The 13,026-nt window shown below is 39.6% G+C and overlaps 1 protein-coding gene across 4 annotated transcripts in view; it reads right to left on the minus strand.

The window, feature by feature from the left end:
• LOC137200873 (RNA binding protein fox-1 homolog 3-like) overlaps positions 1 to 13,026 on the minus strand; it is a 505,114-nt gene that overhangs the window by 340,042 nt on the left and 152,046 nt on the right. For all 4 annotated transcript variants that reach the window (XM_067615568.1, XM_067615564.1, XM_067615569.1 and 1 more), the window contains exon 4: positions 6,524 to 6,646. The gene's annotated coding sequence lies outside the window, so the exon portion shown is untranslated. The remainder of the gene's footprint in view (positions 1 to 6,523; positions 6,647 to 13,026) is intronic.

Genomic DNA, 13,026 nt, shown 5'->3' on the forward strand with positions numbered 1-13,026 from the left:
TTAACTTCTAGACTTCTAGATTTTACTCAGATTTTTACTCCTTTATTAAGGTACTGTTACCCCAGTGCAGGGTCAAGTAACATTAATTAAAAGTGACAGATTTATCCTCTTACATACAGTACACACCTGAGAATTCCTGTATTCAGCTGGTGGCAAAACTAGCAGCTAATTGAAACCGCAATAATTGTACTGCTTTGCATCGTTTCCTAAATCATCTCAATGTATTCAATCCTAAAAAGTAAATTATATTCTCAAAAGCATGAAGACAACTGGAGATTACACCCATATGTAACTGTCAGCCCAGTATCTCTAGGAATTATGTTCATATTAGATGATTATGCCCCTCATGATTTACATGTAATGTTGATTTTCAACACAGGAGGAGACCAGAGTTTGTGTCCCAAACAGACTTTTTTCTACCATGACCACAGTCCTTCCTAATGTTATCCAAGTGTTTTAGTGACCTAACTTAAACCTTAGTAAAAGTAAAGAACATTGCACCAAAAACAAAATCAAAGTTGTAGTTGAATTACACTCCTTGTTGGTGGAAAGTTAAGAATGAACCAACCATGAAAGTGAAGGACTACTGCACACTGAAGAAAGCAGAGCTTAAACATCTGTGCATTTTGTGCTCAAGTTTGATGTATAAAATGAAATAAAAGTAACAATCTAACTGATTTGGGTATACAAACCCTTTTTTGTGCTATGAACTCCAAACCTTAACCATACCCCGAGTTGTCATGTGAAGATATTATTGAAACAATGATTTTTAACAACTTTGTCATTGATCATGATTCAGGGGTTTTGGAGAGTCAAAATCAACTTTCTGTGATAGGGTTGGTAATTGTTGTAGATCTCAGGCTTCAGGCTTTCAACAGGATTTTGGAACCTGGACGTAGGGATTTGCTGTTAGTCAGTCATAAGAGCATTAGTGACGCTGATGTCGGACAATAAGGCCTAGTAAGAAGTCAACATTATGGTTCATCCCAAAGGTGTTGGACGAGGTTGAGGTCAGGGCTCTGTGCAGGCCAGTCAAGATCTTCCACACCAAACTGGGAAAACCGTTTCTTTATGGGCCTGGTTTTGTGAGAAACATCTTTCTGAAATGTTGCCACAACATTGGATGAACGCTATATGAAAAAGAAAATATCATTGTAGGCTGCAGCATTAAACTTCCCCCTTCAAAAGGAACTAAGGGGCCAAACCATGAAAAACAGACCAAAACCAACCAAACATACATGGAAATTTAATTGAGTGAACTATTATTTAGGTTTCTATGTCAATGCTTGATTGACTGTGAAGTTTTCTTAATGTTTTGTTGCAGTGGTGTATCTTTAGCTTCTCAGTACTGTAGCTCAGTCAAATCATGCTGATCTCAATCTCGCTTGGCACTTCAAAAACGCAGTCCCTTAAGCTGCCAACATCTCATTGATCCCCAGTTTATTTAATATATGCAACTATTAGTGCCAAGTGTGGTGGAAATCTTCCATCAAACTATTATAATTAAACTGTGAGTTTTCCTTGATTAAGATCTGCTGTGGTTGATTGTGAATCATCAAGTCGACCCTGTGGTCAACTGAAAGTCAAAACAGATATTTGTCTGCATGCACTCGCGGCTCAAAAAATGTCTTATCTAGCGAGTATTTGGTTGACATACACCCACATACAGTTCTGTACTCCTAGTGACGTGGTAAACAAGCACATTTCCCACATTAGTGCAAGAATATCTGCAACAAATTGCTCCTGGCAAGGAACCGAGCCCATTATCTGATCAGATCTTACCACGTATTCCTCACTCTATCCAGCTGACAAAGACAGCACAAGTGGTTAATGTGCCAGCTGGTGATGATCTCAGACTAGGGGGGAGAGGTTTCCAACACCTTTCCTCACACTTTGGAGCTCTTAAGTCAGGTCCACAGCGGAGACTTCATGAATGAGCCTTAATGTGACAGAGAAATTGGGGATCACTTTCTCTGTCTGGCTCTGCCAACAGTCTGATGATATCGACGACTAGATGGCGTGAACGCGGGAGACTCCAAAGAGCGGATTAGAGAGGGGAGATAAGGCTATCCACTGTAATTAAGCCCTATCTCTGTACAGCCACTGAAGAAAATAAATCACCCTTCAGAGCCTGCCAGTGTTGAAATGCATGAACAATTATTCAATAATTAATCGTTATACATGCAGGCTCCAAACACTAATAGGACATATTTTAACTACAGCATTATAGCACTGTTAAATTAAATTAGGTTTGAATGCATTTAAGATCAATGTAATAGATCACCTATTTAACCTTTTTTAATCACTCTAATGTAATTGTATTAGCTCTGTTATCAGGCTTTTTATGATGTGCCCTATGCTAATTTCCCATTTCAGCCATGTATAATTGGGAATGGAGATATATAGGGTGTGGCACCAAACATACTAGTGGAAAACATTAAGCGGGGCCCTGGAGGAAGGAACCAGTCGCCACCCAGTCCTGGTACTGCAACAGGCTGTGAGTAACATACAGATGAGCTCAAATATGACCTTACAAGGTGTTAAAGTTGCTATTTTACAGTCTGCTACCCCCAAAACAACCAATATTACCAAAAAGAAGTCACAGAATGCAAACGTGAATATTCATTTTATACACAAATATATACACAAGTGACTGACGCTATATTTATGAAAGCGTGTCCATTTAAGATACTGTTTAAAAGGGTCAGTTCATCCACTTTTTTTTCCACTTACCTCTAGTGGTATCTAGTCATGCAGAAAGTTTGGGTTTTATTTGCTGAATGTTGGTATATCTATCTCTGAGTTCTCTCCTGCCACCCCGATATATTGGCAGTCAATGGAGTTTTGTTTGTAGTGGTCAAAAACTCAATTTTTATTTCCAGAAACATGCTCCTGATTACTCGTTGTCCTTTTTGCAGTTTGGGTGAACTGACCATTTTAAGACCTGGTGTCTCCTAGGTTGTTTCTGAGGAGAAAAAATCCTCTGGCATAACACAATACTTTATGATTTTGGAGTAAACAAATCTGTGATAGCCAGACGACCATCACTAACATAAGCTCAAACGTCATCAGCGGAAAATCCAAAAACACCTCAACAGTAAGCGCTTCAATAGAAAGATTAAAAAAAAGGTATAGCAGTTAATTACAATGCCAAGAGCTGAGACATCAGATATTCTCATTTTTTCCAACATCTGTTAAAATAACACATCCGTTTGGAAAGTAGTGAGCAGCTCTTATCACAACTAGAGAGGAAGGGTAGCAGATATCACATTTATTCTCCTTATTCTCCTATTCTCCTAAAGAAGTGCAGATATATTTTCTTCTCATTGTAAAAAAAAGCATGTTGGCAACATCATCCTAACCATCTTCCTACTGAACACATCATCATTTTGGATTGGCAAGAGGATAATATACCACAAAACTAATGATATAATTGTTATAAAGCAGGAAAAGAAAAATCTTTGCACAGAAACAGCTTTTGAACAGATACCTAAATATTTCTCCTCACAAATCTTTAGTAATATATGTACTTGCAAATTCAAAAGTGCACATTTTTTGCAGCAAATCAATCATATGTGCAGTGCATCCTACAACACACCCTGCAGTTAAGCTTGTTTTGCTTTTTGCTTTATGGCAGTTTGGTTAGAGCTCCTCCAGGTCCGTATTAGGCAGTCAGAAGTAAAAGGATATTAGACATGAATAAAACAGAAGTTCTCTTTGAATTGATGTGACATTTCCATATCAACTGGAATGAAAACACTGTGGTACCCTTGATCTGTTTATGTGAAACTGAGCCAAGCAGCGAGATACTGTGATGTTTGATGTTCTGCTGAGGGTTTGAGTCAGTCGGCCAGCTGGTGGTTAGACGGACAAACGTCTGAAATTCCTCTAAACACTGCGGTCAACAACATGCACAGACATCTGAGGCAACACACACACACACACACGGGTGTATGAGATGCCGACAGAGTGAGACACAAACTGGCATTGTTAAATTTGATGTGTGTCTCAGTTTTAACTGTCAGCGTCAGTGAGGGGTTTTTTTTGCCATAAAAATACATGTATATCATGATGAAAAATAAGCATTATGAAATGAAATATGTTTACTGCTGTGTTTACAAACACTGCTCACGAAAACAAACCTTCAAGGGCATCAGGAATATTTAAAACTAACTCAGTCTGGTAGTGATAGCAGGCTCCGACACTGTGTTTTGAATTTTGGTGGTGGAGTCTTTTCAGATTTAGATCCCTGATTCTGCTTTTTTTTTTTTGCTGTCATATTTTCTGTAATTTCATTTAAAAACAAATATACGATAATCACAATAATCTTTTAAAAATTACGCTGTAATTTACAGGTGTTAAGATAAAACACGCAGCACATTCAAACTTGCAAATTGGAGCTTAAAGTCCATCTGAAATTAACAGTAATTCGTGCCGAGAGAAGAGTAAAGTCTTAAAGTCAGTTGGATATTCTTGGTGTTTGTACCAATTTGTTCAAAGCTGTAATATTGAAAAATAAGAAATTAGAATTTTACAAAAAGATTAAAACTTATAGCCCCCAGTATCCCCACCCCCCACTTATTACGCCTCATATTTTCATTCTACAGGAATTTTTGGTTCTGACAATCTAACAATGTCTTACTGAAATCTGATTGGTGCAATGTCTGTGTTAGCAGGCACTTAAAATAGTTACTTATATGAATATATATTATAACAGATTACTGGGTAGTTTTGAGCAGACTATGTATGAATCTCAGAGAAACATACAACACTGAGGTCACATCTGGAGCTACACATAAGGTAACAGGACTACCCCTTACTGACCCTTTGCTTTGACAGTGTGGTCATTTGTAGGATTGCAGCTAACAATTATTTTCATTATTGGTTAATCTGCCAACTGTTAATTGTTTTTTCAATAAAATGTCAGAAAATGCCTGTTATAATTTCATAGAGCCAAAGGGGATGTCTTCAAATATGTTGTTTTGACTGATCAACAGTCTAAAATCCAAAGATATTCAGTTTACTATCATGTATGACACATAAAAGCTTCAAATTCTCACATTTGAGAAGCTGCAACCGACATTTTTTTGGCATTTTTCCTTAAAAAATTACTAAAAATTATTATCTCAGTATCATAATAGTTGCTGGTTCATTTTCGTCGACTAATTGTTGCAGCTCTAGTCATTTTCCATCACCACATCTGGACCCATGGTAGAAAGACTAAGGCTAATATTTGCTAGACCTTCTCTTTTCTATAATGCAGGGTAAACACACAGTGTGCAGGAGCTGCCGGTGACTCAGCAGGTGTTGAAATCACATGAATGAAAAGTTACGTCTAGTGGGAGTCGATGCTAACTAGCTTCCTGCTTTCTGAGTGAAAACAAACTTGACAGCACGATGGGTTTTCCCCAAATGTTGAATGTTGTAAAGAGACGTACAGGAAACTGCTAATGGTTGATAGGTACTGCTACGTGATCCCATGTAAAAAACAAATACATGTCTTGTATCAATGATATGATGTTCTCCAGTCAGTCATGCACCACAGTAATCGACAGCACCTCTATTAGCAACACCAGCTGTCTGGACAAATGTGTTCATAAACAGTTTTACTCCCTTTTAAACAATGAGAAATATGCACAACATCTGTATCATCATTATAGTTTATGTCTACTTAAACAAATTTTCAGTTTGACTTTAATAGCAGATGTGTGAACTCATTGTCCTTCATTCTACATTCCTAAGATTTGACAGAAAAGGTCATTGAGAAACCTTTTAGAGGTCAGGAGTGTTAAGTTGGACTCATTTGTTAGAGAAAAACAGACTTTTTAACCACGTCCTGCCCTCAATCACATTCTACAACCATCCAAAAACTGGCTTAATACTTTTTTTTCTTTCACCTTCTTCCTACCTTACCCCGAGGTGATTGCTGAGTTTGGTAGAAAGACTGGGACAGAGCAGCATTTTTGCCAGGAGCATAGAATAACTAGATTTAAGTCAGCGACTGCTTGACTCCTCTGAAGAACGACAACCACGAGGAAACAAAGACAGCATGATGGTTTGACTGACAGCCTTTCATGTCTGTTCACTACAAGGTCAGATGTACCACAAAACAGAAAATAGATGTGAGTGATCCTGAATTTTCTTAAAGCACACCCTTCATGTAGGATTCAACACTGTATGTTTTGGTAAAAATGAAGATTATGAATTATGAGTGGCAGTGAAAAGGACTCTTCTAAAGTGTCAACATCAAAAGAAGGAAACCAAATAGCGGCGGAGTAGAATAATCTCAATATAATTGTGTGACTGCTAGCATGTCAACTTCAACCTTGTCTCGTAAATGCCATAAGGAGGAAATGTTCTCGGAGGTTAATTTCATTATATTATCAAGGGAATTAAGGCAATTACCAACAAATGACAAAAAGAGCTATTCAGAACCAATTCTGAGGATACCTGACCGTGCTATGTCCTCTCAGCAGGTGGTTATTCATAATACAGCAGGTGATTCACATGAATTATTTCCTACCTGTCATTCACTTTGCTCTGCCGCCTCAGTCTGTCCAAGTAATTGTAGTCCTGTAGATTTCACTTTGGCACCTACGGCGGGATTCTTGGCTGACCTTCCTGGGCGCTTCCTTCAAGCAATTATCTGTGGACATTTTGGAGAGAGAGAGAGAGAGAGAGAGAGAGAGAGAGAGAAAGAGCCTAAATATTCCAGAGGGAATCCCGAAAACGGATACTGTTCGATTCACAGAGCAGCTAGAAACGCAGGAAGTAAAACACAGTTACATAAAAAAACAACCACAGTCATTGTTTTCATGTCTGACCACCAATACAGGAAATGTCCCGCTGGAGGAAGGATTATTCTTTTTTTCTAAAATATCACATAAAGAATCAAACAGCAGTCAAATATGTGCGGTGTTACCTTCCACATCCTGTTTCTACCTGATAAAATTGTGTAGTACCCCTGGTATTACACGTGTTGTTATCCTTGGCACCTTAAAAAGCACAGAAATATATCATAATCTGTTCTCAAATGATGTGTTACAGTACCACGCTTTGGTATTTTCCACATATGCTTATTCAATATCCCGGAGATAAAACCAGCAGGACCTCAATTTGCCTTCGAACGTTTAATCTCCAAAAGAAAACACTTCCAAACAAAGCAGCGAGAAGCTAAGTAACAGTACAGGGTCATTTGGCGCCAATGAAGTATTGGTAAAATGAGTTTCCATGGAGACTGATAGGCTCACAACTAAAGACACATTTTGCATTTTGGAATGAGTGAAGCAAACTGTGGGGCACAAAGATAGCAAGCATCGACAAAGAGACATGATGTCAGCACAACTGCATTCATCTCGCCTCAGACTTTAACCTGTAATCAACACGTAGAATAGCTGCAAAAAGGTAGCAGACATGAGACGTAGGTGTATATCGAACCCAGATATAACGCTCTCTCTGTGAATCAAAATACTGAACTCTTGACAGAAAATTTGAATTGGCAAATGGACAAGAGTTGAATTTCACCATTCAGGGGACAAGTTATGTGCATAGTGATTAAATGAACATTCATTCCACAGAAGAGGTTTAAAGTTTATATGAGCCACTAAATCACGGTGCCTCTTGTACTGTTTTCTTTGTACAGCACAAGAATATAGAACACATTGTATGCTTACGGGTCAATGTTTGGTGTTTTTTTTTGTTAACCCATAAGAACCCATGGTGACACAGGTGTCACCAACCCTTTCAATGATCTGGAAAATTCCTTATACAGCTTTCATCCTTGATTTTTAACTCATGAAGTCCCTGAGTGACATCTAATGAACATCCTGCTGCAGTCATGTGACCATGTGTGAATCTGTGTACCCATGACATCACTTCCTGGTCAGCAAATGTGACAGAACTTGCTAATTTTAAAAAGCTTGTTTTTTTGTTACTAAAGGTAGGTTTCAACCCATTTAACAATCCTGATGCTTTAATAAGACATCCTGTATTATATTTAACATTTAACCTGTTCTGACCACATTTCTTGCACTAATTGATATAAAACAAGTTCAGAAATGTGTTCCTTGTGGTCCATTTGGTCTGTTTTATATTCCCCATAATTTTCCTTTAAGGAGAAATGGGTTCTTATGGGTTAAATAGAAAGTTTGGAACTCATCATTTTCTGTACAGGCCTACATATAAGACAATATGAATTATTGCAACCTTTCTGCAACAACTGTTTCTGAATAAAATATTTCTGAAGATGTAAAAAAAACTCATGATAAGGTAGGTAGAAGGAACATATATGTGACATTTCTGACATATTTTAAATGTACTGTCATGTTTAAATTGAAAAAAATAAATAAAACAATAGTAGGAAAAGCCTAGAAAAGACCTGGTTGTGAATATATATATAATGTGACCTCTTTTGACCACTTTTCATATATAAAACACGTGCCGGTGTTAATGTCAGAGTTGGAAAGAATAAAGTAAATCTGATTTAAAATCATACAAAAATCCAGGCTACAACAATACCATTTACAGTGCAAATATATTATAATTTGTCAATTGACTTGGTATTATTATTATTACAAGGGAATCACGTTCATTTTGTAGCATACAAAGTAGAACTTTGTGTTTTTCCTCATTTTTCTCATAACTTTCTGTAGTTGAGACATATTTTGAGCCAGCCAAGAACACATTCATCTTTGATACCAGAGGTTTAATGTATGCAATGATTATCTTTTCCTAACCCATAACAAAACATTTTAGTTGCCTAAACTTAACCGTACCTTTACATATACTGTAGTTGTCATGCAGGAATAATCATTGAATGTAATCCAGGCTTTTGCAGAACAGTCCAATAAGAACATTCAGCTCAGCTTGTATGAGATATGTGTCCTCCTCAAGAAGGAAACAAATAAAGTTGAATAGATACACTACTTTTAATAATCTGGGTATTTCTGTTGAACATCTTTAAAAGCTGAAAATGAACTTTGCTTTACTTTAAGAGGACATGATTTCCTTCTGTCTGAAACAAAAATCTTGCATGAAGGTAAAGGTGATTGAGATTCAAATAATGTACGGAGGTGAATCTGCACGATTGCCTATAAAACAGATATAAAGCCATAAAGTGTTGCTCAGAGGTGACCTTTATTTTGAGGAGCCGCTGTGTGACATGCTGTGAATTAGCCGACATCAACGCATCCAGAAATGTATGCCTTTGCCGCGGCTTGACCTCTAAGTCAACAGTACGACTGGAACGATTGTAAGGAAAACAGAGCCTGCACACACAGCAATAAATGTATGACAATGCACGCTCACTCCAAAAACCTCTGATGTCTATCTGCCAGCGAGCCACTGCGGCCACTGTCATTGGTTACAAGGTGAGCCACCTACGTGCACCCGAGAAAACGTATTGATGTGATCGAGTTGGGATTTTTTGCTTATCACCACAATATCAAGTCACCTTGTTCTTTTATTTTTTTCTAATCAAAAGTCAACAACGGTGCTATCTAACCCTGATACGGAGCCAATTAAATCCTTGTCTCAATCTATGGCGCTGTGGAGCGCATTTTAATTTGTAGTCAATTCAACCTTTAACTCCTCTAAGTCTTGTGTGCTTAGAGGCGAGTGAGCATAAGCCGAGTAAAAGTTTTGATACAAAACAATGACGGAAAATACAATCATACGAGCCGGTTTGCAAGTGTACACAGACTGAGATTTAGTACCATCAGCCTGTGTTTTATCACAGGGTTGAGGGAGAAGATGAAGCTATTGACACACAGAGGTACGGCTAAGCCACTTCACATCCCAATCGATCACAGGTCCACTCTACGACAAGTGGCATTCGCCTTATAAGCTAAGATTTCCCTGCCCGCTCTGACATTCAGGATCCAGACACCTGGCTGGACTTTGGTTATGGAACAGTGCAGCACTCCTCAAATCAAAACTCAGTCAGTTGAAGAAGTTTCAGTCAGTTTCTTAGCTCAGGGTTTGGCTGGTGAAAAGGCAGGAAGCAGATGGCTGGCTATTTCTGGGAGATACTACAGTGTCCAGCTCAAATAAAATGTTCTTTCACAGGATCTCGGTGTTTTTAATGTCTGCATAGGGAACTTCATAAAGCATTGGACCAAGAACTTGTAAATGGCCCGTGACAATGAGATTATAAAAGGAAGGTTTTTAGGGTATTTGACATTATTATACTGAATTCAAATGCCTCCCTCCTTACTTTCTTTAACTCCGGCTAATCCCTCCCTGGAGGATGCCTATTAACCTGGACCAACACTCTGCCCCTCCCTGACGAGGCTGCAGACAGGCCTCCTCTATTTGCTTTCCTGATCTCTGTCACTCAAACGGTCACATAATTGTGTGTCTTCACAGGTTACATAGTGGATATTAGCTGAATTGTAAGCAGACGTTAATTACATGAGCAAGTGGACTGAGTTAATAAGGCACATCTGAGGATGCGCCTCCGTGGACGGTTACCATGGAGTCATGTGTACGGATATGGACACGGATGAACCGGGTTGTGTTTATGTTCTCCGGGTGTAAATAAAATCATGGCACAATGATAAGCTCATTCATGACATGCCGTGTGGCAGGCGCTGACAGTTTGAAATTACATTAATCCTTATCTATTCATTATGAAATTTTCGTGAGTCTAGGTGTAGCAACGCCTTATCGTTCGGTATAGTGCCTCGGCTGAATTTGAATTGATTTCTATCTTTCTGGAATCCATTGCAGATTCCTCTCATGGCCGGCAATGCAGGAGGCAGTGACTGCTGCTCACAGGTCAAGTCAGATTCATCTCGGGCTATCTGATCAGCCCATCCCAGAGCTGTGCTATGTGTGAGAAATAGCACATTTTTAGATTACAGCACTCCCTCTAAAAGCCTTCAGCTGTAGTGCACGCCTTTCAATAGTTTGGAACAGAGCATTCATTTCATCTCTGGGCGCTTCTTTTAAAGGCTATCCCACAAGGTCCTATCACTAGGAGGTTCAAGGGCAAAATAAATCAGCGATGACACGTCCCATCGTTGTTATGTAGGGCACCGAGGTCTCCTGTCTGCAGCGGGAGCTCAGGTTGAGAGATCCCCTTTGTGTCTGTAGCGGGATCACATTAACGGCCTGACTCATTACATTAATAGCGGTGCCACCGCCGCAACATGAATAATGCCATTCCTTGTGTGAAGGGGTTACAAACCAGTCTGACAGCGGAAAAAGCATCAGACTATTATTAACCATAAATCCATAAATGACACACACACTGTCCATACAGGGTGGGGTGGGGGGTGGGGGGGTGGATATATTTAGAGCTGAGCCGGGGTACTTTGTTGAATCCATTAACTGTGGATAAAACATGATATGAGTAAAACCCATTGTTTAGATTTCAATGAAAGACAGATGGAAGATACCAGGTGATAAAAAAAAAGACTTCCTGGCAGATCAGGTGTCTGTATAGGTGCAATCTGCCCCCAGGACCCTTGCCACACGTCTTTTCCTGTTGTTGTCAAATAAAGCAAAAACGACAGAAATATAATCTTCAAAAAAATACGTCTAGGCTGCAAATGCTTCGTAGCTCGGTGCCCTTCATTGTTACGAATCGCAGGAATGCTTGTGGCAGCTCTAGCGGATCAGCAGAATTTGGAAATTCTTCAAAAGCTGAATCTCCTCTAACCTCTCCCCACCTGCCCCAGCACCAGGGGATCTGTCACAAATCAAGGATGGGAAGGTCAATAAAAGCAAACCATGCCAGACTCTCTGACTGACACATCAAAAGTTCCCTCAGCAGCGCTCAACACCCTGCCTTCCTTCCCTTCCGACCAATTTAGCGGAGTCCGAGGGGAGCCCCTAATCCATGCCTTTGAAAGTGCGCTTAATCAACCTCTGATTAAGAGGGAGCACGCCAAGGTGTCCAGCAACATCTTCACTGCCCCATCCACCGCTGAAGTCAAACATAACAGAAAGGAAACAGGATTTATTTGTCTTCACAGCCTCCCGTCCCTGATGTACCCTCTCAAATGTCTCAGTCTTATTTTAGGCCCTTCATTCACCGCACATCCACCGATACAAAGCAAACACTCCGTTCCTTTTAATTTCTTTCCTCTTCTCCCCCCCCCCCACCCACCCCCCCGTCTATCTTTCTCTCCTTTTGTCTTTTTTCTGTTGTTGTTATGAGTGTCCCCCGGGTGTCCGGGAATGAATTAAACATCAGTATGTTGGTAGGAAGGGCACAGATTCTCCTGAAAGGATTGAATGCAGAGCGTTATTTGAGGGGAGAGCAGCAGCGGAGGTGACAGAGGAGGCTTTGCTCAGCACGAGGACGCGGAACCATCAGGGAACCACTTTGACCTCTAACATCTGATCAGCTTCATGCATAGTCATTTTTTCTTCCTGAAGTCCCCTACAAGTAATAGGGGTTTTCCAAACTTTTAAAAATAGGATGCATTGTCGGAGCATTTGTTGATCTTGTTATACCAGTGTGCCTTGTCAGCCTAGTTTACATCCACCATCCACTGACATCATACCAGTGACTACTGGAAGAACAGTTTCTAAATAAACATTATTATATCATGCAGATGACAGCGTGAATTACTTTGTTGTATCTGCTGACGAACTCCAAAGAGAGGAGAGAGAAAAGCTTAAATCCAAAACACAGAAGACAATAACACACATGTAAAGACTGCAGCCCATATTATTATTTTCTATGTAAGTCTAGTCAGCAGTAATGATCAATGTATCATTCCCAACAACAGTGAGGCTGCATCCACACTAATACGTTTTTGTTTTAAGATGCACAACTTTTGCTACGTTCACACTATTCTGGCGTTTTCTTACCCCTAAAATGGAGCCTTTTGAAAACGCTGCTGACTTTGGGATTGTGTTTTAGTCTGGACGGGTGGAAACAGAGACACCCACATTTGCTTCCTGATTGGGTCTTATCAGTCACAATGTGTCCTTCCCTTATTTATCACACCTGTCACACGACGACTCCCAATCTAAGTTTTCCACCACCTTGACTGCCTTGTACTCATACTGTTA

This window comes from Thunnus thynnus, chromosome 17 (genome assembly GCF_963924715.1).
Source record: "Thunnus thynnus chromosome 17, fThuThy2.1, whole genome shotgun sequence".
Taxonomy (NCBI): Eukaryota; Metazoa; Chordata; class Actinopteri; order Scombriformes; family Scombridae; genus Thunnus; species Thunnus thynnus.